Here is a 24,831-nt window from a genome sequence, read left to right as displayed (position 1 = left end):
ACAGTGGTGGGTGACGTGAAGCCTGATTCTCTGCTATGATATGAAGACTGATTCTCTGCTGACATGAAGCCAGATTGTCTGTTACGGGACCTTTCTCCTCTGCCTGGGTTCTGGGCCTAAATTTATGAAAATTGACTCTTACAGTGGTGGGTGACGTGAAGCCTGATTCTCTGCTATGATATGAAGACTGATTCTCTGCTGACATGAAGCCAGATTGTCTGTTACGGGACCTTTCTCCTCTGCCTGGGTTCTGGGCCTAAATTTATGAAAATTGACTCTTACAGTGGTGGGTGACGTGAAGCCTGATTCTCTGCTATGATATGAAGACTGATTCTCTGCTGACATGAAGCCAGATTGTCTGTTACGGGACCTTTCTCCTCTGCCTGGGTTCTGGGCCTAAATTTATGAAAATTGACTCTTACAGTGGTGGGTGACGTGAAGCCTGATTCTCTGCTATGATATGAAGACTGATTCTCTGCTGACATGAAGCCAGATTGTCTGTTACGGGACCTCTCTCCTCTGCCTGGGTGCTGGGCCTAAATATATGCCAATGGACTGTTGCAGTGGTGGCTGACGTGAAGCCTCATTCTCTGCTATGACATGCAGACTAATTCTCTGCTGACATGAAGACAGATTCTCTGTTACGGGACCTCTCTCCTCTGCCTGGGTGCCGGGGCCTAAATATCTGAGAATGGACTGTTCCAGTGGTGGCTGACGTGAAGCCTCATTCTCTGCTATGACATGCAGACTAATTCTCTGCTGACATGAAGACAGATTCTCTGTTACGGGACCTCCCTCCTCTGCCTGGGTGCTGGGCCTAAATATATGCCAATGGACTGTTGCAGTGGTGGCTGACGTGAAGCCTCATTCTCTGCTATGACATGCAGACTAATTCTCTGCTGACATGAAGACAGATTCTCTGTTACGGGACCTCCCTCCTCTGCCTGGGTGCTGGGCCTAAATATATGCCAATGGACTGTTGCAGTGGTGGCTGACGTGAAGCCTCATTCTCTGCTATGACATGCAGACTGATTCTCTGCTGACATGAAGCCAGATTCTCTGTTACGGGACCTCTCTCCTCTGCCTGTGTGTGTGCTGGGCCTAAATATATGCCAATGGACTGTTGCAGTGGTGGCTGACGTGAAGCCTCATTCTCTGCTATGACATGCAGACTGATTCTCTGCTGACATGAAGCCAGATTCTCTGTTACGGGACCTCTCTCCTCTGCCTGTGTGTGTGCTGGGCCTAAATATATGCCAATGGACTGTTGCAGTGGTGGCTGACGTGAAGCCTCATTCTCTGCTATGACATGCAGACTAATTCTCTGCTGACATGAAGACAGATTCTCTGTTACGGGACCTCCCTCCTCTGCCTGGGTGCTGGGCCTAAATATATGCCAATGGACTGTTGCAGTGGTGGCTGACGTGAAGCCTCATTCTCTGCTATGACATGCAGACTGATTCTCTGCTGACATGAAGCCAGATTCTCTGTTACGGGACCTCTCTCCTCTGCCTGTGTGTGTGCTGGGCCTAAATATATGCCAATGGACTGTTGCAGTGGTGGCTGACGTGAAGCCTCATTCTCTGCTATGACATGCAGACTGATTCTCTGCTGACATGAAGCCAGATTCTCTGTTACGGGACCTCTCTCCTCTGCCTGTGTGTGTGCTGGGCCTAAATATATGCCAATGGACTGTTGCAGTGGTGGCTGACGTGAAGCCTCATTCTCTGCTATGACATGCAGACTAATTCTCTGCTGACATGAAGACAGATTCTCTGTTACGGGACCTCCCTCCTCTGCCTGGGTGCTGGGCCTAAATATATGCCAATGGACTGTTGCAGTGGTGGCTGACGTGAAGCCTCATTCTCTGCTATGACATGCAGACTAATTCTCTGCTGACATGAAGACAGATTCTCTGTTACGGGACCTCTCTCCTCTGCCTGGGTGCCGGGGCCTAAATATCTGAGAATGGACTGTTCCAGTGGTGGGTGACGGGAAGCCAGATTCTCTGCTATGGAACCTCTCTCCAATTGATTTTGGTTAATTTTTATTTATTTAATTTTTATTTTAATTCATTTCCCTATCCACATTTGTTTGCAGGGGATTTACCTACATGTTGCTGCCTTTTGCAGCCCTCTAGCTCTTTCCTGGGCTGTTTTACAGCCTTTTTAGTGCCGAAAAGTTCGGGTCCCCATTGACTTCAATGGGGTTCGGGTTCGGGACGAAGTTCGGATCGGGTTCGGATCCCGAACCCGAACATTTCCGGGATGTTCGGCCGAACTTCTCGAACCCGAACATCCAGGTGTTCGCTCAACTCTACTCGTGACCGTCACAGCCTACTATTGGCTTCCCAACCCCAACCCCCCATTCTCCCCCCGTCGCCGGATGTTAACCTGTATGAGGTGCCCTGGCATTGTGGGGGGCATTATAGGGGTTGGAAAACTCCTTTTAAATAAATGGACATGTTGGGTCCTCCAGGTAACCATAACTGACAGACAGGGACTTAACTGGATAATAGGGTGTTTGAAATACGTTTTTAAAACCAGAAAACCCCTTTAAGACTCCACTTCTCTTATAATATTTATTAGCTCTATCTATATCATGGACAGTGGTTCCCTATTGATAACCCAACTGCACATTCGCTGCTGAGCAACAGTGAATGTGATTGGTGAAACACCTCCCATGCCAAGTCCTCTAGATCCTAATGCTCAATCCAACTGTAGGACAGGGGAGTCACGAATGGTGCATCCCTCTTTTATTGCCTTGGAAAGATAATAATCAAAATACTTGGTGCTGGTATTCTCCATTTGCCTGAAAACCAAAGAGCAACCTTGAGTTGTACAAAACCATATTGCAGGGCCCATGGATACTGTACCCCCATATGCATCCAGCTTCATACAGAGGCATGCTGAGGTTTCTCTGTTGGATTCCTATGAAATCTGGCAAATAATATATGGTGTGATCCATTTGTCCTCGTTTTGTGGAGGTTTTCAGCTCTAGAATCAGTGTATATAAGGGCCCCATAGTAAGGCCCCACACAGGACAGAAAGGTTTCCTCCTAAAGCCCTTTCAATGATCCTTGGACATTTTATTCTACACCCTCTTTTCTAAAAGTTGTTCCTTTAGGGGGTAGAGTCCTGACCAATGTATAACCCCGAGTAGAAGAGGATATGATCCCAACTGGGCCCCCACTTGCCCTGGGCCCCAAAGCAGTTGCATGGTCTGCCGCTATGGAAGTTATGCCCCTGCCTACAGCTGTGGTTCACCTGTGAGGGTACAACCGCAAGATGCGATTGATGTGACCTCACTGTGATTGAGTATTGCATGGCAGTAGGAGCCACAGCGGGCTCTAATTATTGAATTAGGACTGCACTGTTTAGTCAGCCTGCATTGTTAATGGCCGCACGGTATGGCAGGTGCCTCACAGCCATTACCAATGCAGACCTATTGTACAGTACAGTCCTAATAAGTTAATTGGGTCCAGCTGGGGCTGGTATGGCTGCATGGTACTCGACTGCAGTGGCATGACTGCACCTTGTGGCCGTGCCCTATGGTTCCATGCATATAATTCTGCTGTGTGTGCGATGTGGGTGCAGGAAAATTGCAATTACAAATGGTGCAGACACAAGCAAGTAACAGTAGGTCAGCCATTCGAAAACACACGTCTGGGCAGTAATAGTGGTGAGTACTGGGGTATCTGTGGCGGTTGGTAGCAGAGCCGCTAGTCAGACCTGCTTCTCTTGTAGCCTCCTCCTCCTACAATTGCCACGTGGCCAGTATTGCTCATAGAGCTGCCATGTTACCTGATTTTGCCTGTAGAGTCAGTGTCCACCACCGTCCTGGTCTTCCTCTCTGCTGCCGCATTTCAGACAACCAGGCTCATCACATACTGTAGGGTCACTGTCACATTACTTGAGCATACATCCTACCTACAATTAGTGGGAAGGGAGGCCCCTTCATCACCTCAGTCACCGGGCCCACGTAAACAACATTCCTATGTCTATGAGCTTTATGGGAATCATACTTGGGCTGGAGGTCTTTTTTTTATATAATTGATATTTTTTCTTTTTGTTATTTCTTTACTAACCTTGAAGGAAATTATGAGAATCGTTATCATCTGCACACAGATGTCATTCTGGTAAGTGATGTCATTTCTGTGGTATCAAAAGGGAGTAGAACATAGTCAAGACAGATGTCAATGAAATAAAATCTAGACGAGTATGAAACTCACGTGTGCTGTGTCCGGTCGTGTAGCCACATTCTCCTTTATGATGCCATCCCAATTAACACCATTATTTGTGGGCTCATGGAGTTTATTATACTTTATTTTACTTGATCTCCTCTGGGCAATTCTCAGTATGGGTCATCAATATGAGATTGGTAGGAGTCCAACAGCCTGGACCCCACTATACATTATAGGGAAAGGAAGCACAAGGTTCTGTCCACTGTGCAGTGACCGTGCCGTGGTACTACTACTCAGCTCCCATTCAAGTGAATGGGAGCTGAGCTGCAGGTTGCCGGCATCCAGAACTACACAGTGTAGGCCATACATGCTCCTCTGGAATTCTGGGAAGAAAGGGATGCAAGTAAGCTCTTAAAGGGAACCTGTCACTTCAAAAATGCATCTACACCCACCAGCAATAACTCATAGTAGCCTGTTAATAATCATATGTTTCATCCTGTTGTCCGATGCTGTGTAAGTTCAAAAAACGCAGTTTTATTCTCCATCAGCGCTATAGTGTCGGCCAGCTAGAAGTCAAGGGGGCAGCAGCCTCCTTGCTTCAAGTCAAGGTAACCACGCGCATGTGCATTGCGCTGCTGAAACCCGGCTAACAGCGGCAGCAGGAGATGGGATAGCGCATTACTACAGAGCGCACCACGCATGCGCGAGACTTGGGGAATCGCGACCGCACTGCAGGCTGAGGGGACGGTTTGGGGGCGTGGTTACCTTGACTTCAAGTTCGGGGACAGCAGGTCCTATTGGGATTAAGGGACGCCACCGTATAACCCTATGGATCCAATGAGCACAGATACATGGCCTCCAATCTGCGCTGTGTCAAAGACCCCATAATGTTCCAAAAATGGTGCATGGTCTAATCATGTTTGTGTCGTCATATGTCTCAATGTGATTACATGCATACAGCATTGTAAAAAAAAGAAAAATTGCATGTGTCCATAGCCGTCTGTCTGGTCCTGCTGTCCTATAGCTTCCAAGGAGGTAATTCATTGTTGTGAATATTTGTAGATCCATCTGTATAAAAATAGTAAAAAATAAATCAATTAGTGAAATAAATCCAATAGTTGCACATGTATAAAACCTATACGAGAGAGAGATATCAGGAAGCAGAATTCATCAGAACAGAGGGTGAGAGAAAGGGAAAGGACAACGGTGAGAGACATCCATATAACCCTAAATTCCACATTGAGGCCTCTGGGCTTGAGAGTTTGTAACTCAAAGATCCAGCTCTCTTCTTTTAATCTCCACCCCTTCTGGACAAAGGCACTTGCTCAAGTATTCTTCATTTCAAATCACGCTCAGAGTGTCCTGCATCTTTAAAATGTTTGGACACGGGTAAATCCAGCCTCTGTTTCCTTATGGTATACCTATGTTGGTTCAGGCGTGTTTTGACGTCCCAAGTTGTTTCCCCAACATACCATAGGTTGCACGGACATGATAATAGGTAAATCACATATGTAGAATCACACGTAAGATATTGTTGGATTCTAATTACTTTACCAGAGGATGGATTCACAAAAGATTCACCGCTTATCATATAGGAGCAATTAACGCAATTGCCGCATGGATAACAGCCCTTGCGTGTAGAGCCAAAATACGTGCTGCAATTGACCCAACGTCCGACTTAACTAATTTGTCACCTAAATTACGACACCTACGAAAGGAGCACAATGGAGGAACCCTGAACTCCTCTATATTGTCAAACCCACTGGCCAAAACCGACCAGTGTTTCCTGACAATGGATGATAGATAGATATGAGATGGATAGATAGATAGATAGATAGATAGATAGATAGATAGATAGATAGATAGATAGATAGATAGATAATAGATAGAGTTAAAGGAAATATTAATTATTACTATTTTGTGTTAATATCACTAATTAATATTCATAAATAGGCATGAATCGTCTAGTGATGACTCCGCCTATTTATACTATAAATACTAATCTAACTTCCTTGATGCACTTACTTTGAACTGAACTACGTGCGAATTACTGCTACGTCGGCGACTACTACAATAAATGACTATACGCTGTACTATGAATAATAACGTATTTATTACACGATAACAAGTCTACCGTCTAATAATTGCTATAACTATATATATTTATATCAATGGATATATAAATATATATACTTATAGTCGCACACAGTAATATATTAACAACACTACAATACACCTAACTACACAAACATGTATATATATATATATATATATATATATAACCTGGGGCAAATATTAGGACCCATAAAAATATATACACAGGGGATATATGTATATACTACGTAACATATATCCCCACTGGCCATTCAGGGATAATATATATATGCATATTTAAATGGAGATATATATATATATATAAATAAATCAATCTCCCCCTTCCCTCTACAGATAGATATGAGATGGATAGGTAGATAGATAGATAAAAATCTACTGTACCTAAAGGGTTACAAATAAATGTGGTAATAGCGTTCAATTGACAACTACTAAATTACCTTCTATAACGTTATAGGTTTGAACAGATAACATTATTAGTTTTTGTACATAATAAAGGGCTCTCTGGGGCTTTACCTAAATTCTCTGTTTCAGCTCACCTGTGGAAGGAAGAGACTTTCATTAGTACTGACTCTGATCCCACGATTTTGGTTGTGATCATGTTATCAAGGGTGGGTTTGGCATTTCTGGGGCCCCAAGTAGTTATGTCTGGGGGCACTAATCAGGACAGTCAGTCAGGAATTGCTACTCGCGGCAAGGGTTCCCTTTCTGTCTACAACTGTATGTACATCCTTAGGCCGCAGATACAGTTAAAAGTTGTGGCCTGGGCCGATTCTACCTCTTCTGCTGCCTGAGGTGAAAACTGAGGTGACAAGCCCACCCTTGTGCCAAATTCTCAACCCCTCCAGTCATACTGCTAAAGGCATATTTGAATTGGACATTATAAAAAGCACCACCTACCTCTTACATCCTCTGATGTAGAAGTTCTCTTTCCTCATCTTCTCTATTCGAACCAGACTGACATGACGAAGTATTCCAGCCGAAACTCATCACTGCAGAGTTTACCACACAGACATGTTAGATTCCTCATGTTCATCCTCCTCCCCCTCCTGGTGCTCCAACAGTACTACACACTGCTGCTTCCCCCAATACTGTGCCCCCTCTGCTCAAATACTTTACTTACAAAATAACAGTGCCATACAGATAAGCCCAAAGTGCTCCTAAAACTCTATATCATATCACATTAGTAGTAGTGCCCCTCAATGGTCTCCAAGACTGCCACCATTAGAAGCAATGCCCTCCATATTGTGCCCAATAATAATGCTCCACAGTAACACAGTAGTAGTAATGCAGTTACAATGCCTCTCTGTAGTGCCCCCAGTATTGCCCCTCATATATTTAATGCCTCCAGTAGTGCCACTAATATTTAATGTCTCCAATATTTATAATTGCTGCTTGTAGTGCCCCCAGTATGTTTAATGCCCCCAGTTGTGCCCCTTTATTCATAATGTTCTCCCCTCTGTACTGCCCCCAGGAGTGCCCCTGTATTATGTCCCCCAGCAGGGCCCTTTTTATTTATAATGCCCCTCAGTAGTGAACCCTGTATTTTTTATAATGCCCTCCAGTAGTGCCTCCTGCAGCCATTAGAATGGTCACATAAATGTACATTAGATTCTAGACAAACATCAATCATGCTAAGATAGATAGATAGATAGATAGATATAGATATGAGATAGATAGATAGATAGATAGATAGATAGATAATGCAGCTCTAGGAGGTCTAACAAGTATAATTAGAGTTTTTTTTTTTTTTACTTTAAATTATTTTTTTCTGTTCATAATATTGCAAATAACATTATCTAGAACATTTTCTATAATATTTTCTATACCATTATCTATACTATTTTCTATACCATTTTCTATAATATTTTCTATACTTTTATCTATACTATTTTCTATACCATTTTCTATAATATTTTCTATACCATTATCTATAACATTATATTTTCTATAACATTATCTATACCATTATCTATACTATTTTCTATACCATTATCTATAATATTTTTTATATCATTATCTATAACATTATAATCTTTTCTATACCATTATCTATAACATTTTCTAAATTGATTTCAGGTTGCAGTGATTACTGACAACTAAAAGGGTCAAAATTCCAGGTATAGTAAAACAAAGCTTGTGAAAATGACAAAAATGAAAAATGAGCTGCACTAAATCTAGTGAGTGTGAACTTCACGGAAGAAGGTTGAGCTTCTCTTCCAGGAACAGATAATTATGTTGAAATGTCATTCTGTGGCTTTCTTTTTATCACATGCAGCTGACACTGATGACACAGTCATTGATGTACTTTGCACAGTCTGTACAGTCGGGGAAGAGCTACGATGTCACTGTGTGCGCTACTTAACATCTGCTACAGAGCTTCAGTCACACATGGCAGTTTCTACGTCTCTGTAACCAAACTACAGTAAATGTAGGTCCTTAAGGCCCCTTTCACACGGGCAAGTTTTCCGTGCGGGTGCGATGCGTGCGGTGAACGTATTGCACCCGCACTGAATCCTGACCCATTCATTTCTATGGGGCTGTGCACATGAGCAGTGTTTTTCAAGCATCACTTGTGCGTTGAGTGAAAATCGCAGCATGCTCTATATTGTCCGATTTTCACGCGACGCAGGCCCCATAGAAGTGAATGGGAAGCGTGAAAATCGCATAGCATCCGCAAGCAAGTACGGATGCGGTGCGATTTTCATGCACGGTTGCTAGGAGACGATCGGGATGGAGACCCGATCATTATTATTTTCCCTTATAACATGGTTATAAGGGAAAATAATAGCATTCTGAATACAGAATGCATAGTAAAACAGCGCTAGAGGGGTTAAAAAAAAATAAAAAAAAATTTAACTCACCTTAGTCCACTTGATCGCGAAGCCTGGCATCTCCTTGTGTCTCCTCTGCTGAAATGGACCTGGGGTGAGCTGCTGCATTAAATAGAGGTTAAGGACCTTTGATGACGTCACTCCGGTCATCACATGGTCTTTTACCATGGTGAATCACCATGGTAAAAGATCATGTGACGTACCATGTGATGACCGGAGTGACGTCATCAAAGGTCCTTTACCTGTATTTAATGCTCACCACAGGTCCTGTTCAGCAGAGGAGACACAAGGAGATGCCGGACTTCGCAATCAAGTGGACTAAGGTGAGTTAAATTATTTTTTATTTATTTTTTAACCCCTCTAGTGCTGTTTTACTATGCATTCTGTATTCAGAATGCTATTATTTTCCCTTATAACCATGTTATAAGGGAAAATAATACAATCTTCAGAACATCAATCCCAAGCCCGAACTTCTGTGAAGAAGTTCGGGTTTGGGTACCAAACATGCGCGATTTTTCTCACGCGAGTGCAACGCATGACAATGTTTTGCACTCGCGCGGAAAAATCACGCATTTTCCCGCAACGCACCCGCCTCTTATCCGGGCAAAAAAAATTATGCCCGTGTGAAAGAGGCCTTAGGCTATTTTCACAGTTGCGGCAGTGTGATCCGGCAAGCAGTTCCGTCGTCAGAACTGCCCGCCGGATCCGCCGATCTGGATGTGACTGAAAGCATTTGTGAGATGCATCCGGATGCAGATCCGTCTCACAAATGCATTGCGAGAACGGATCCGTCTCTCCGCTTGTCATGCGGACAGACGGGTCCGTTTTGCACCTTTTTTCACATTTTTACCGGTCTGTGCATGCGCAGATCGGAAGGACGGATCCGGCACTAATACATTCTTTTGGGGAAAAATGCAGAATCCGGCATTCCGGCAAGTCTTCCGTTTTGTTTCGCTGGAGATAAAAGCGTAGCATGCTGCAGTTCCATCCTGATCAGTCAAAAAGACTTAACTGAAGACATCCTGATGCATCCTGATCGGATTGCTCTCCATTCAGAATGCATGGGGATAAAACTGATCAGTTATTTTCCGGTCTAGAGCCCCTAGGATGGAACTCTATCCTGGAAAAGAAAAACGCAAGTGTGAAAGTACCCTTAGAAGAAGATAATCACATACCTCCCAACTTTTGAAAAGCACAATGAGGGAGAATGTGGGCGGTGCCTGCAGCGGGGAATGTTTTCATACTAGGCCACGCCTCTAACTTCGCCCAAAACATAACTATACAAACCCAATCCCACCCAGTCCCCTTGATACGCCCACATAGTAACTATTCCCACTTTGTGCCACAATGACCACATTGTGTCCTGTCACAGTAGTAGTGCCCACACTGTGCCCCACAGAGACGCAATACCCTTATTGTGCCCCTCACATTAATTGCGCCCCCTTCAAAGTAGTAATGTCTACATTGTGCCTCTCATTGTAGCAATGCCCACCTAGTGCTCCCTCACAGTAGTTATGCCCACACATGTGGCACACGGACAGCCGGAGGAGGCATATAATTTGTGATGAAGCCCGCACCTCACCATAAATTAAATACCTTCTCAGTACCCCAGGAGCAGCCTGGGAACATAAAGTGGCCCCATATTGCAGGCAGGTCCAAACTGACAGAAGGAGGGACAACGCAAGTAGGCAGGGACAACAGATGTGAGCCGGTGCAGCACAAAACACCGTCCCAGCAGAACCAAATACCACAGTCAAGGAAAAATTACCGTCCCAGCAGAACCAAATAGTACAATGCAGCACCAAATATTGCTACCCCCAAAGCAGCATTCAACTGTATCATCATCTTGTAGATGGTGGCACAGTTTAATTCAGGAGGGCATCTGAGGCTTCTGGCCAGCTGTATAAGCACCTGATGTTCCTGGCATTAATTAATGTTGAGAGCATCAGATTATTAAGTACCGGGCCTGCGGCTGTGAGGAGGGCTTGGGCGGCCCGCCGAGCATTGTCCCACCAGGAAATGTCCCTGTAGGGTCTATGGCCAGCCCACCCCTGCAGGGCCCAAGACCAAGATAGCACACACTGGTCTTGATAAACTGTGAAGACTATTGCACTTTATTACAGGCACTATATTTTTGTGTGTACTGTATCTTGCAGTGATTTTAGTAGAGGTCAAGGGTCACAAGTAGATGCTGCATAGTAGGCCTGCTCAACCTGCGGCCCTCCAGATATTGTAAAACTACAACTCCCACAATGCCCTGCTGTAGGCTGATAGCTGTAAGTTGTTCGGGCGTGCTGGGAGTTGTAGTTTTGCAACAGCTGGGGGGCCGCAGGTTGAGCATGCCTGCGTATAGGCTGGCCAGACATTCCCATAATTTCCTTCTCCGTTGTCTAGATTAACCCTGTATTTCTATGAATTTAGAACGGTCTCTGGCCACTTGACCTGCTTCTCTATGAGATCACTATGGCAGCACTGAGAGGAAGAAGCAGGGAAGGTGCGGAGCATGTTAGTCCACCACTGAGTGCAGGAGAAGGTGGACCTGAAGGACAAACAGCAGAGGGCTCTACCAGAGAGGGAAATATAATGTACATTAAAAGAACAATGTTTTTATTGCATGTATAGTTCAGACCAAAAATTTGGACACACCTTCTCATTCAAAGAGTTTTCTTTATTTTCATGACTATGAAAATTGTAGATTCACAACTATGAATTAACACATGTGGAATTATATAGATAACAAAAAAGTGTGAAACAACTGAAAATATGTCATATTCTAGGTTCTTCAAAGTAGCCACCTTTTGCTTTGATTACTGCTTTGCACACTCTTGACATTCTCTTGATGAGCTTCAAGAAGTAGTCACCTGAAATGGTCTTCTAACAGTCTTGAAGGAGTTCCCAGAGATGCTTAGCACTTGTTGGCCCTTTTGCCTTCACTCTGCGGTCCAGCTCACCCCAAACCATCTCGATTGGGTTCAGGTCCGGTGACTGTGGAGGCCAGGTCATCTGGCGCAGCACCCCATCACTCTCCTTCATGGTCAAATAGCCCTTACACAGCCTGGAGGTGTGTTTGGGGTCATTGTCCTGTTGAAAAATAAATGATGGTCCAACTAAACGCAAACCGGATGGAATAGCATGCCGCTGCAAGATGCTGTGGTAGCCATGCTGGTTCAGTATGCCTTCAATTTTGAATAAATCCCCAACAGTGTCACCAGCAAAGCACCCCCACACCATCACACCTCCTCCTCCATGCTTCACTGTGGGAACCAGGCATGTAGAGTCCATCTGTTCACCTCTTCTGCGTTGCACAAAGACACGGTGGTTGGAACCAAAGATCTCAAATTTGGACTCATCAGACCAAAGCACAGATTTCCACTGGTCTAATGTCCATTCCTTATGTTCTTTAGCCCAAACAAGTCTCTTCTGCTTGTTGCCTGTCCTTAGCAGTGGTTTCCTAGCAGATATTCTACTATGAAGGCCTGATTCACACAGTCTCCTCTTAACAGTTGTTCTCGAGATGTGTCTGCTGCTAGAACTCTGTGTGGCATTGACCTGGTCTCTAATGTGAGATGCTGTTAACCTGCGATTTCTGAGGCTGGTGACTCGGATGAACTTATCCTCCGCAGCAGAGGTGACTCTTGGTCTTCCTTTCCTGGGGCGGTCCGCATGTGAGCCAGTTTTTGTGACTGCACTTGCGGACACTTTCAAAGTTTTCCCAATTTTTCGGACTGACTGACCTTCATTTCTTAAAGTAATGATGGCCACTCGTTTTTCTTTACATAGCTGCTTTTTTCTTGCCATAATAAAAACAGTCTATTCAGTAGGACTATCAGCTGTGTATCCACCTGACTTCTCCACAACGCAACTGATGGTCCCAACCCCATTTATAAGGCAAGAAATCCCACTTATTAAACCTGACAGGGCACACCTGTGAAGTGAAAACCATTTCAGGTGACTACCTCTTGAAGCTCATCAAGAGAATGCCAAGAGTGTGCAAAGCAGTAATCAAAGCAAAAGGTGGCTACTTTGAAGAACCTAGAATATGACATATTTTCAGTTGTTTCACACTTTTTTTGTTATGTATATAATTCCACATGTGTTAATTCATAGTTTTGATGCCTTCAGTGTGAATCTACAATTTTCATAGTCATGAAAATAAAGAAAACTCTTTGAATGAGAAGGTGTGTCCAAACTTTTGGTCTGTACTGTATATCACAGTAATACTTCATTTGAAATGCCCTGTTCATTGCATAGTAATATATTTCATGGGATACCCTTTTTCATGCTGCTGTGAGGTTCTGGCAACATACTTTTCAGAATAATCTTATTTCAATATTCTCTTCCCTAAAATCACAACCATTTGTCGTCCTTTTCATTAGAGCTCTGAGCAGCTGGACGCTCAGTGTTGACCGCCTTAGCTGCTTTCATCATATACAATGAGACACCGGTTCGGCTGCACCCTGCCATCTCCCACAATGCACTGCTGTCGGGTGGCAAGCTACCAGCAGAATCCTAACTTTAGGGTTTGTGTAACTCAAGATCAGTACAAGAGTATTAATGGAAAGTTTTCCAAAGTTACTCAGGATTTCATGCACTGTAGATTGTAATTCTGAGATACGGTTCAAAAGTGAAGGTTTCCTTTCATTTCCCCACAGAGAATGTCTAAGTAAGGGCGCATTCAGATGAACGTATAGCCACAGTGGACTGCAAATAGCAACCCGCAATACACAGGCACTAGCTTTGCGAACTCCATGCTACGGGGCGTACCCATTGACTTGAATAGGTCCGCGATCCACAAGATATGGCAAAAGATAGGACATGTCTTAGCTTTTGCGGTGCGGAGGCAAGGACCCGAAAGCCCACAGAAGGGCTTCCGAGTGTTTACATGGGCTTCCGATCCGTGCCTCCGTACTACAAAAGTTAGGACATGTCCTTTCTTTTGCCGTATGTTTCAGATCACAGACCTATTCAAGTCAATGTGTCTGCACCACAGCAGGGAGTTCACATGGTCATGTGGTTGTGCGTGTGAATGAGCCCTAACTCATCAGCTGTTAAGAAAGGAGCTTTATGTAGTTGGTAACATTTGCACCCAGACAATGGAGCCTAAATGGACTAAAAAGACCCCTTATTTTATGGATGTACTGCCCATAGACCCTACAGGGAAATTTTCCATTGGGCCCATGCCCAGGGGGACCTCCCAAGCCCTCCTCACGACCACTGGCTGGATACATAACGATCTCATGCCCTCAGCATTAATTAAAGTTAGGCGCATCAAGTACTTATGCCTCTAGCCGGCATCCTCAGGTACCCCCTGGAAGTGATATAGTTGAACACAGCGACGTGGGCGGCAATATTTTTTATGCTGCTCTGTGGTGTTTCGTTCTGCTGGGGCATTTTGTGCTGCAATATGGTGTTGCTGGTCCCAACTACTTCTGTTGTCCCTTTCTACTTGTGTTTCCCTGCCTCTTGTCAATCTGGATCCGCCTACAACATGGGGCCACTTTTAGTTTTCTGTTTTCCAGGGCCACTTTAAGTTCTCAGTACGCCCCTGGCTTTTTTCATATGAAGATGGTGAATAACCACAAAGGGGATACTCTCATGTGAAGAACCTACTTATAGGCAGGGTTATCATTAACCACAAGCATTTCCAGCCCAGGACAGCCCGAATTTGCCAGGACTGTCTGTGAAAATTAGGGACAGTCCCTGAAAATTCAGGACAGAGGGCAACTATGTGAGACTGAAGTGCCAGATATAGTAGCAATTGCACTTAATGGCTCAAGATGTGCGAAGTACATCTCTGGACAGGACTTGAAGACAATTCCAACAGCAGCAGCTCACCCTCTTAGGGATCCAAAAGAACCCTGTGTATAGAAATAATCCAAAAAAGTGGCGGAACCAATGTCTTGCTACTGGGGATGTATGTGAGATAGCAAGATTTATTGAACAATGACACATATTACAGAATCTATGTGTCACATTTCGGAAGTGGACCACTTCCTTCCTCAGGCATACTGGGTACGCTTAAGGAAGGAAAGAGGCAGTCCGCTTCTGAAATGCATCACCTACGTCCTGGAATATATGTCATTGTTTAATAAATCCTGGTTTCTAACATACATCCCCAGTAGCGCCACATTGATTCCTCCACTCTTTTGGATTTATTCTACCACTCTGTATTATTTCTGCATCCATAAGAAGATAGTGAGACTATAGCTATAAATGACACACAATAGTGGTGGGGCCCTATTAGGGCCTAGGCGTTTCTCGTTAAGCCTCTGCTATATGAACACAATACATGGAAACAGACAAGTTCTCTCTTGTAGTAAGCAAGGATGTCACGAAATTCAGATGGAATCCAGATAATCCCTTAAATTTGACGTGAAGAGCTTAATCATCATAATTGTACCGTAGCTTGATGGAGAAAGAACAAGGAAGAAGAATGCAGCACAGAATGAACACAATTTGTGTACCACCTTTTCACATTCATCGAGGTGACATTTATGGTTGAAAAGTGACTGCTGTTTTGATTTCCTGACCGTATGGTGTTTCATCACTATGACCACAACATGTGGCCTAGTGTGAGAGCAAAATACAGTAGGATATGACATTTCATCATATGGGACCCTAGTAGAAATTGCGGTTATATTGCGTTTAAGGTGCATTTTCGATATCCTGAGCTTCTGTTGCTTGTAGTTGATCAGCTGGTTGCTCCCCTGCTTTGAAGTCCAGATCCCTGTACAAGGGTTGAAGTGTGAATACCAGGGGAGTACCAGAATAACGCCCTCAGGGTTTAGCCCAAAGCCATGCTGATGAGTTAATATTACAAGTTTAGAAAACGGTGGTGCAGCCTCATCTGGAATATGCAGTTCACTTCTGGGCACCAGTCCATAAAAAGGATGTACTACAACTGGAAAAAGTACAGAGGAGAGCAACTAAACTGTTAAGGGGCCTGGAGAGTCTTAGTTATGAAGCAAGATTAAAATAATTTAATTTATTTAGTCTTGAGAAGAGATGTCTAAGGGGGACATGATTAGCCTATACAAATATTTAAATGGGCCATACAAAAAATATGGTGAAAAACAGAAACCATGTCAAATGGCCTCAAAAGACAAGGGGGCACTGCCTCCGACTGGAGAAAAAAAGTTCAGTCTCCAGACGCGTTAATGCTTCTTTACTGTAAGAACTGTGAATCTGTGGAATAGACTTCCTCAGGACGTGGTCACAGCAGGAACAGTGGACAGTTTTAAAAAGGGTTTAGATGAATTCTTAAAATTAAATTACATTAATGCTTATGAAAATGTGTAGAAATCTGAGTCTCATTTCCTTCTGGGATTTGAGTCCCCACTTATCCCTTGGTTGAACATGATGGACTTGTGTCTTTTTTCAACCGTATTAACTATGTAACTATGAGTTGCTACAGAGGGTCCACACTCACTCATCTGTAACAATTCCCTTTAAATGATGAGCGTTATAGACATACAGTATGTCATAAAGCTCAGTGCCTAAAATTTTGTCTGAACTCAGTAAGGAATTGTTCCTTAAAAATTAATTTTATTTATAGATTTATAATTTATCAAATTAAATTAATATAGGGTCATTCTTGACTACCTCCTAGGGGGTTCTGCCTTCCCCTGAATCTACACAGTAGGACTATAGGTTGGACTAGATGGACCTGTGTCTTTTCTTCAGCTTTAATCAATCATCATGTGTGGCAAAAAAGGGAAAGGCGCTCATAGGGTAGTATGAAGTTAAAAAGATATTTAGGAACAGAACGTGCCAATGGTTGTGCTCACCTTTTGGTGTTGTACATAGCAGGCACAACACTCGTGAGGGCAAAGGGTCGGTGCTGCCGGTATCTCTCAATCCTCTGTATCGGGACAGAGGAGATGCTGGACGTGGTGAGAGCAACTTTGGGGACTATGGCGTCAAAGGGATTACATGGCTGGTTATAAAGTATCCAAAAGATGATGATGTTTGTTGGAAGAAAAAAAATAAAGAGGTAAAAAGATGAAAAGCAGAATGTCTGAGTGAGTGTACTGATGGAGATGTAAAGGATATAAAGGATATGAGATAAGGGGAACGTTTTGTTTATTGAGAGACGTAAGAGTAAAATAACTAAATGAATATGGCCATGGAGATATGGAAAGGGTATAAATTGATGGGGACATATTATCTATTAGTTAGAAGAGGTGAAGAGCGGAGGGACAGAATGAGTGGGGCGGTGGGGACATGAAGGAGTGTAAGATATTGGGAACATGATGTTTATTGAAGATATTGGGAACAATGATGTTGATTGGAACAAATGGGCCACAGAAAGAATGAGTGGGTAGAGATAATAGAGACTGAATGAAATGATGATGGATAAAACTGATATAGTTCAAGGGTGTGGGGTAGGATAGGAGAAGGGCGCGGTTTCAAATGTTGGGAACCATGGGGGTGAGGAGGGTGAGGTGTGAAAAAAGGGGGGGCAGATGAATAGTGGGATGGTATTGCATGGTTTGAATGTGACAGAAACGATGGCAGTTCTTTTAGCCTGGTCTAAGTGGAAATGTTGGTGTCCCGCTGATGGTAGGGGGGTGTTGCATGGTATGCGAAAAAAACGCATGTTGGTGTGGAAGGTCAGGGACTGATGAATAGGGAGGACCAATTAAAAGCAGTTGCTCTCAAGGGATTAATTTAGGCTCTATGGTTCTATTGTTTGCATCTTGAAGATCCAGAACATTTATTTGTTTCTCAATTTCTGGTAACGGTTGGGGTGAGTGACAGGAATTTGTTCGATCGGTGTTATAGATTTGCAGGGTTCTTATTATGAGCTTGAAGAAAATGTCTGGATACTCCATGTTTAGTGAAGCCATTCGTTATGTTCCAGCGATGTTTATTATTTCTTTCTCTCAAGGTTAGGGTAGTACGGCCTATGTACCGTAGTCCACATGTACATTCCAATAGATAAATAACGTAAGTCGAAGAACAATTTAGAAAGTATTTGATTTTGAATTGCTCTTCAGTGTTATTGCTTGAGAATTTAGAGACCCGGGAATAAATATTTGCACCGACGGTGTCCGCATCTATAGCTCCCACAAAGTTGGGGAAATAGAGTGGTGGGATGTGGTGTGTTCTTTTTTTGGTCCCGTAACCGACTGGGAGCAATAAGGTTCTTGAGGGTTTGAGCCCTCCTGAAGTTTATTTGAGGTCTTGATCGAATGTGTTTTTTAAAAAAAGGGATCCGCTTGTAGGATGGGCCAATATTTGTTATGGATATTCCACAGGATATTATAGTTGATATTATATGTGGTGATGAAAGTCGATTTGAAATTTTCGGTAGCCTTCGGATCATCTTGTTCATTATTTTGTAAAGTAAGGCACTCTTCCTGAGTGTATTCTTGTGCCTGCTGGTAGGCCGCCTCTATGACCTTGTTAGGATACCCTTTGTTTTGAAATCTACTTTTGATGATCTGGCTCTGGTATTTGAAATCCACATCATTCGTGCAGTTTCTGCGGATTCGCTTAAATTGGCTGGACGGAATATTATTTTTCCATTATTTGTGATGGGCGCTTTGGTAATCCAAGTAGCTATTGCCGTCTACTTTCTTGAAGAATGTTTTGGTCTCTATAGATTTTCCTCTGGAGAAAAGGACCAAATCTAAGTATTCTATGGTTATTTTAGAATAGTTAGCTGTAAACGTAAGGTTGAAGGTGTTGTTGTTCAGATGGGAGGTGAAGTTGTCAACATCGTCCAAAAACTACAGTGGTTTCATCTTGAACACATATACTGTATTTCACTTTGAACAGTGGTCTCTCTCCCCCCATAATCACCAAATCTTACATTTTGAACTTCACTTCTTTGAACCTTCCAATTTGATCACACCAGTCCCCCGTCATTATATATATATATATTTTAACCATTTAATCATGCATTTTTTATATATATCTCCACTTCACAGTTTAAACGCATGAATTATCCTCTTTTCCCACCATCATCATATGGGATTTGAATCATGTATTATTCATCTTTTAATTATATATTATTACGAACCCAACGGGCGCCGTATGAACTACATATTTGACAGTTGGCCTACACGCTTCTTGCACTGTTCATTGTACGTTTACTTATGAACTATATTTGACTATTTTATTTTATCTATAGTACTTTTAATTCCATGTAAAAAATGTTTTTACTATTCATCTCATCATCTTTTATTTTATTGACATAATTATTTATTTTATTGTTTTTTGTATTTTTTCATACCTATATATCCTTCATTGTTGTATGTAATTTTTTTTATCAATATTGTGTTTCTTTAGACTTGAGAAAGGAGTACAGTGATTCCGAAACGCATTGTCACTTATTAATAAATAAATAAAAAACCTCTATATACATCTATTGAGGTCGTGTCCTTGCACCAAGAACTATCACACTTTGTGTACTATCCTAGTACACATCCCCCTATTGTGTTTAATCAATCATGTAAAGTTTGTCGTGATTGCTAACTGGAGTCCCCAACTACATCAAGAATTAAAGGGGATGTCTCACTTCAGCAAATAGCATTTATTATGTAGACAAAGTTTTTACAAGGCACTTCCTAATGTATTGTGATTGTTTATATTGCCTCCTTTGCTGTATGGATTCATTTTTCCATTACATTATACAGTCAGGTCCATAAATATTGGGACAGCGACACAATTCTAACATTTTTGGCTCTATACACCACCACAATGGATTTGAAATGAAATGTACAAGATGTGCTTTAACTGCAGACTGTCAGCTTTAATTTGAGGGTATTTACATCCAAATCAGGTGAAAGGTGTAGGAATTACAACAGTTTGCATATGTGCCTCCCACTTGTTAAGGGACTAAAAGTAATGGGACAGAATAATAATCAAAAATCAAACTTTCACTTTTTAATACTTAGTTGCAAATCCTTTGCAGTCAATTACAGCCTGAAGTCTGGAACGCATAGACATCACCAGACGCAGGGTTTCATCCCTGGTGACGCTCTGCCAGTACTCTACTGCAACTGCCTTCAGTTCCTGCTTGTTCTTGGGGCATTTTCCCTTCAGTTTTGTCTTCAGCAAGTGAAATGCATGCTCAATCGGATTCAGGTCAGGTGATTGCTATTTTTGTAAAAAATTTTGTCCCTTAGCAGCGCTCTTTCAAATGAGCATTGCTAAGGCCTCTTTCACACTTGTGTTGTCCGGATCCGGCGTGTACTCCACTTGCCGGAATTACACGCCGGATCCGGAAAAACGCAAGTGTACTGAAAGCATTTGAAGACGGATCCGTCTTCAAAATGCTTTCAGTGTTACTATGGCAGCCAGGACGCTATTAAAGTCCTGGTTGCCACAGTAGGAGCAGGGAGCGGGGGAGCGGTATACTTACAGTCCGCGCGGCTCCCGGGGCGCTCCAGAATAACGTCAGAGCGCCCCATGCGCATGGATGACGTGCCATGCGATCATGTCATCCATGCGCGTGGGGCGCCCTGATGTCACTCTGGAGCGCCCCGGGAGCCGCACGGACGGTAAGTATGCTGCTCCCCCGCTCCCCGCTACACTTTACCATGGCTGCCAGGACTTTAGCGTCCCGGCAGCCATGGCAACCATTCAGAAAAAGCTAAACGTCGGATCCGGCAATGCGCCGAAACGATGTTTAGTTTAAGGCCGGATCCGGAACAATGACTTTCTAAAATCTTTCCGTTCCGGAACTGAAGACATCCTGATGCATCCTGAACGGATTTCTCTCCATTCAGAATGCATTAGGATAAAACTGATCAGGATTCTTCCGGCATAGAGCCCCGACGACAGAACTCTATGCCGGAAGAAAAGAACGCAGGTGTGAAAAAGCCCTAAGGGACATCTGTCTTCCATCAGCATAGGAGAGATTGACTGTGCCTCTGCATGCCCTGCTCCCTCGCAGCCTGGTGGGGACAGTTTTCTAGCATAAATAAATGTTTTCACAAAATAAAATATATTACAAAAATGTTCCCGGTCCCTGAGGGACCCATTAGCAAAAGAAATAATACAAAACAGCAGTTACACTTTAAGACTTGTATGACTGACAGATTTCTGTAACCAGTTGCCAAGTCCTCACATACAAACACCCACAACAATTTGCACATAATTTGATTCCAGTGAAACCTGCAGTATATGATATACATATCATTCTGATGGAAAGTAGTTAAATATAGATTCTACAGATATTACATTTCCAGTAAAATGTTATTTATTTGCTGATACATTTGTAGAATTATACTTGTAGCTTTTACTTTTCTTTTCTTATTTTACCTGGTCTCAATAGCCCCTGCCTTCTTGTAAATGGATACAGGCAGAGCAGAATGAATTGTGACCATGCTTCCATTCTTAATGTATGCTACTTTGTCATTGTATTACATTATACTTTCAATGGACTTTTGCAACTATTTTTACTGTTCTAATATTGGTAGAACATACTCGTTGCTCATGCAGCTTTATATCTATTCCCCTATTTTGTTAAGGCTCCATTCAGACGCCCGTATGAATGGTCTGTATCCGTTCCGCAATTATGCGGAACGGGTGTGGACCCATTCATTTTCAAGGGGGCCGGAAAAGATGCAGACAGCACACAGTGTGTTGTCCGCATCCGCACTTCGGTTCCGCAGCCCCGAACTTCCATTCCGCGGCTCTGCAAACACTTACAAATGTCTGAATGGAGCCTTGTGGCGAAAATAACCTCGCCACTGGGTTTTGGAGGGGCCTGTTTGCCAGCCTCTTGCCCCAGGATTATGGCCCATACTAACTTTGAAGGAGAAGACAGACAGGCCGCACAGCTTAAATCTGTGGAACTGTTTTGGGCAGGAAAGCCATGCTTGTGGTCGGCCAAATGTGACTTCCATGGAATTCGGGAACCCCTGCTCGCCTCTGGGTAATTTTTGGATATGTTGTTCTCCCAGATCAGAGCTATTCATGGATGTATACATTGTGGGGGTTTGAGGTGTTTTCTGTGTTTTGGGAAAAATTTGTGTTTTCTGTCTGTGAGTGATTAAGTTAGCTTATTATGTTTGGTAATTGTATTTTGTTCATTGCGTCAAAGACAATGCCAGTGTGTTAGTTAATTGCGTCACAGACAATGCCAGTGTGTTAGTTAATTGCGTCACAGACAATGCCATTGTGTTTGTTATTTGCGTCACAGACAATGCCAGTGTGTTTGTTAATTGCGTCACAGACAAGGCCAGTGTGTTTGTTAATTGCGTCACAGACAATGCCATTGTGTTTGTTGAATAGGGTTAGTTTTGTGTTTAAACTGTACAGGATTGGCTGCTATGTCATGTCCTCAGTATGTCATGTGTATATAAGTCAATGCTTGTGTGTTCAATAAAGAGTTCCTGTTTTACATTCAACAACATAGAGCCTCATCTCATGTGTGTGGGGATTGCTATACTCCCCTGGCTATAACTCCTAGCTCTTGTAAGAGCTGTTCCTGTTCCTGGTTCCTGTGGTGATTTTGGTGTAGAGCGGAGTGCTTGGAGTCCTTGGGAAGCACTAGGAGCATCTATCAACGGAGGTAACCGGTCAGGGTGCCAGGAGATCCGTTACAAGCCTAAAGGGGTTTTCCAAGATTTTGATACTGATGACCTGTCCTCAGTATAGGTCATCAGTATCTAATCGGTGAGAGTCCGATACCCGCTGATCAGCTCATTGTGAAGGCACTGGCGCTCCTGTGAGCACCGCTGCCTTCTTGCAGCTTACCAAGCACAGCAAGCACTCGGTACACATTCGACTAGAGGTCAAATCATGATTTTTATTCTGGTTATTACAGTACATACTGTACATAACTGTGTGTATCTACATGGCTGCCGGACTGACGCCATGTTTAGTCCTATCCAGCTGTCCTATGACTGCATGTTACAGGAATACAATGGGCCATGCCGTTTTTTTCTCTATGAATATAATAAAAATCTGCACACCAAATTTTTTAATAACTACATATTAGAAAATTGCTCAATATTGAACCTTTTTTAACTGGAATAGCTCTTTAAGGTTTAGCTAGACATCAGATACAGGTATTGGGAATGGCTGCCTGTGGTAGAGCTAATAGGAGAGTAGCATTCTGTCAGCCTTCAAGTTTGATAAGTCATAACGTGACTTGTGTTTGTTTAAAGACAAGTTAGGAAACCATTACCATAGCTACAGCAGACTTAGAAAGGGGTGAAACATTTGAACAGCCCACGCAGCGTTACACCCTGAAACCTCAGGAGGTGGAGGCGGTGGACATGTGTGGACTTTCCCTGTATGAAAATATCTAATGGATGCTGAAAAAGAAAGTCTACCCATGAAAGTCCTTACTAATGCTACATCAGTAAGGGAGGGTATTTTTAAGGGTGAAAATCTCATACTCCTCGTGTTCCTCTCCTGTCGCTTGGGCACCTAGCCTTTCTACTGCCTGAGGCAAAAATTGAAACAGCACCTCTCTCCCCCCAATACTAAATTCTCAACCTAACCCCTTCACTCCTAACCCTAACATTACATATATCACTTCAAAACATGCAGGGTAATACAACACCCCATACCTCCAGTGATGTCTCCTTTGATAGAGATGTTTTCTTCCTCATCTTCTCCATTAAGACCAGACCACCATGATGATTTTTCAGCCATCTCTCGTCTCTGCAGTTTGACAAAAAAATTCAAAGTTTCCTACTTTTCCATCATCCTCTCATCTTCTGGACAAATCATCCTACTACCCCCCATAATGTGCCTGCCATGTTCCCCAATACTATTACTGCAGAAACAGTCCCCCTGATAATACTAGTACCATTCAGATAATGCCCTTCAATAATTATTGGAATGCAGTGCCCTAAAATAACTGTGCCCAGCAAATAGTGCCCCTGACACTAATAGTGTAAACATAATGTCCCCCAAAAATAACTGTGCTAAGCTGATACTGTGCCAGATTGCCTCCACAGTAATAGTGCTCCCCAAAGTCCCAACAAATAATTCACTGCCAGAACGCACTTGAGTAGTGATAGTGCCCCCAACAGTACTAATGTCCTCACTAATTGGCGGTGCGGCCCTGCTTAGTTGAGTATAAAGTTCCTGGGTGTTTATGTCCTGCTCCTCCTCCGCTGCCAGTTCATCCTTCTCCGGATTCAGGTGCACATAAAATGTAGGTCCCACCAGGACTGGTGCAAGGATTTTTGCCACCCTAGACAAAAGCTAATTTTGCCACCCCCCTTGACTCAGCCCATTGACCACGCCCTTTGACCCGCCCCTTTTTTGTCAGCCACCTATTTTAAGATTGTTGCATGCAACATTTTACTTGACCAGCTAATTTGAGATATTCTAGATATTCTTGGTGGTTATCTGTGCCATTTTGGCCTCATAACATTACATGACCCCCTACACTACATTACATTATTGACAACTGTAAGTTTTTACCTTGACTGGTGGTGGCCTAGGTGTGTTTATCAGCAGGTCTGCTCCAGTCACTGTTATGGACGATCTGTGGATGGCGCTGTTATGGACGATCTGTGGATAGCACTGTTATGGAGGATCTGTGGATGGCACTGGTATGGAGGATCTGTGGATGACGCTGTTATGGAGGATCTGTGGATGGCACTGTTATGGAGGATCTGTGGATGGCACTGTTATGGGGGATCTGTGGATGGCACTGTTATGGGGGATCTGTGGATGGCACTGTTATGGAGGATCTGTGGATGGCACTGTTATGGGGGATCTGTG

General features: G+C 43.2%; 1 long non-coding RNA gene across 1 annotated transcript; it reads right to left on the bottom strand.

Annotated features, from left to right (window-relative positions):
- Window positions 1-4,327: 4,327 nt before the first annotated feature.
- LOC122945760 lies at window positions 4,328-23,718 on the bottom strand. The gene is made up of 4 exons (XR_006391144.1): window positions 23,664-23,718; window positions 7,196-7,287; window positions 6,812-6,834; window positions 4,328-5,251 (listed from the first exon to the last, which is right to left on the bottom strand). It is a non-coding gene; the product is annotated as an uncharacterized LOC122945760 (long non-coding RNA).
- Between the last annotated feature and the right edge of the window lie 1,113 nt (window positions 23,719-24,831).

This window comes from Bufo gargarizans, chromosome 8, assembly GCF_014858855.1.
Source record: "Bufo gargarizans isolate SCDJY-AF-19 chromosome 8, ASM1485885v1, whole genome shotgun sequence".
Taxonomy (NCBI): Eukaryota; Metazoa; Chordata; class Amphibia; order Anura; family Bufonidae; genus Bufo; species Bufo gargarizans.
Note: the sequence above shows the minus strand (reverse complement) of the source record. Positions and strands in the feature narration are given on the sequence as shown.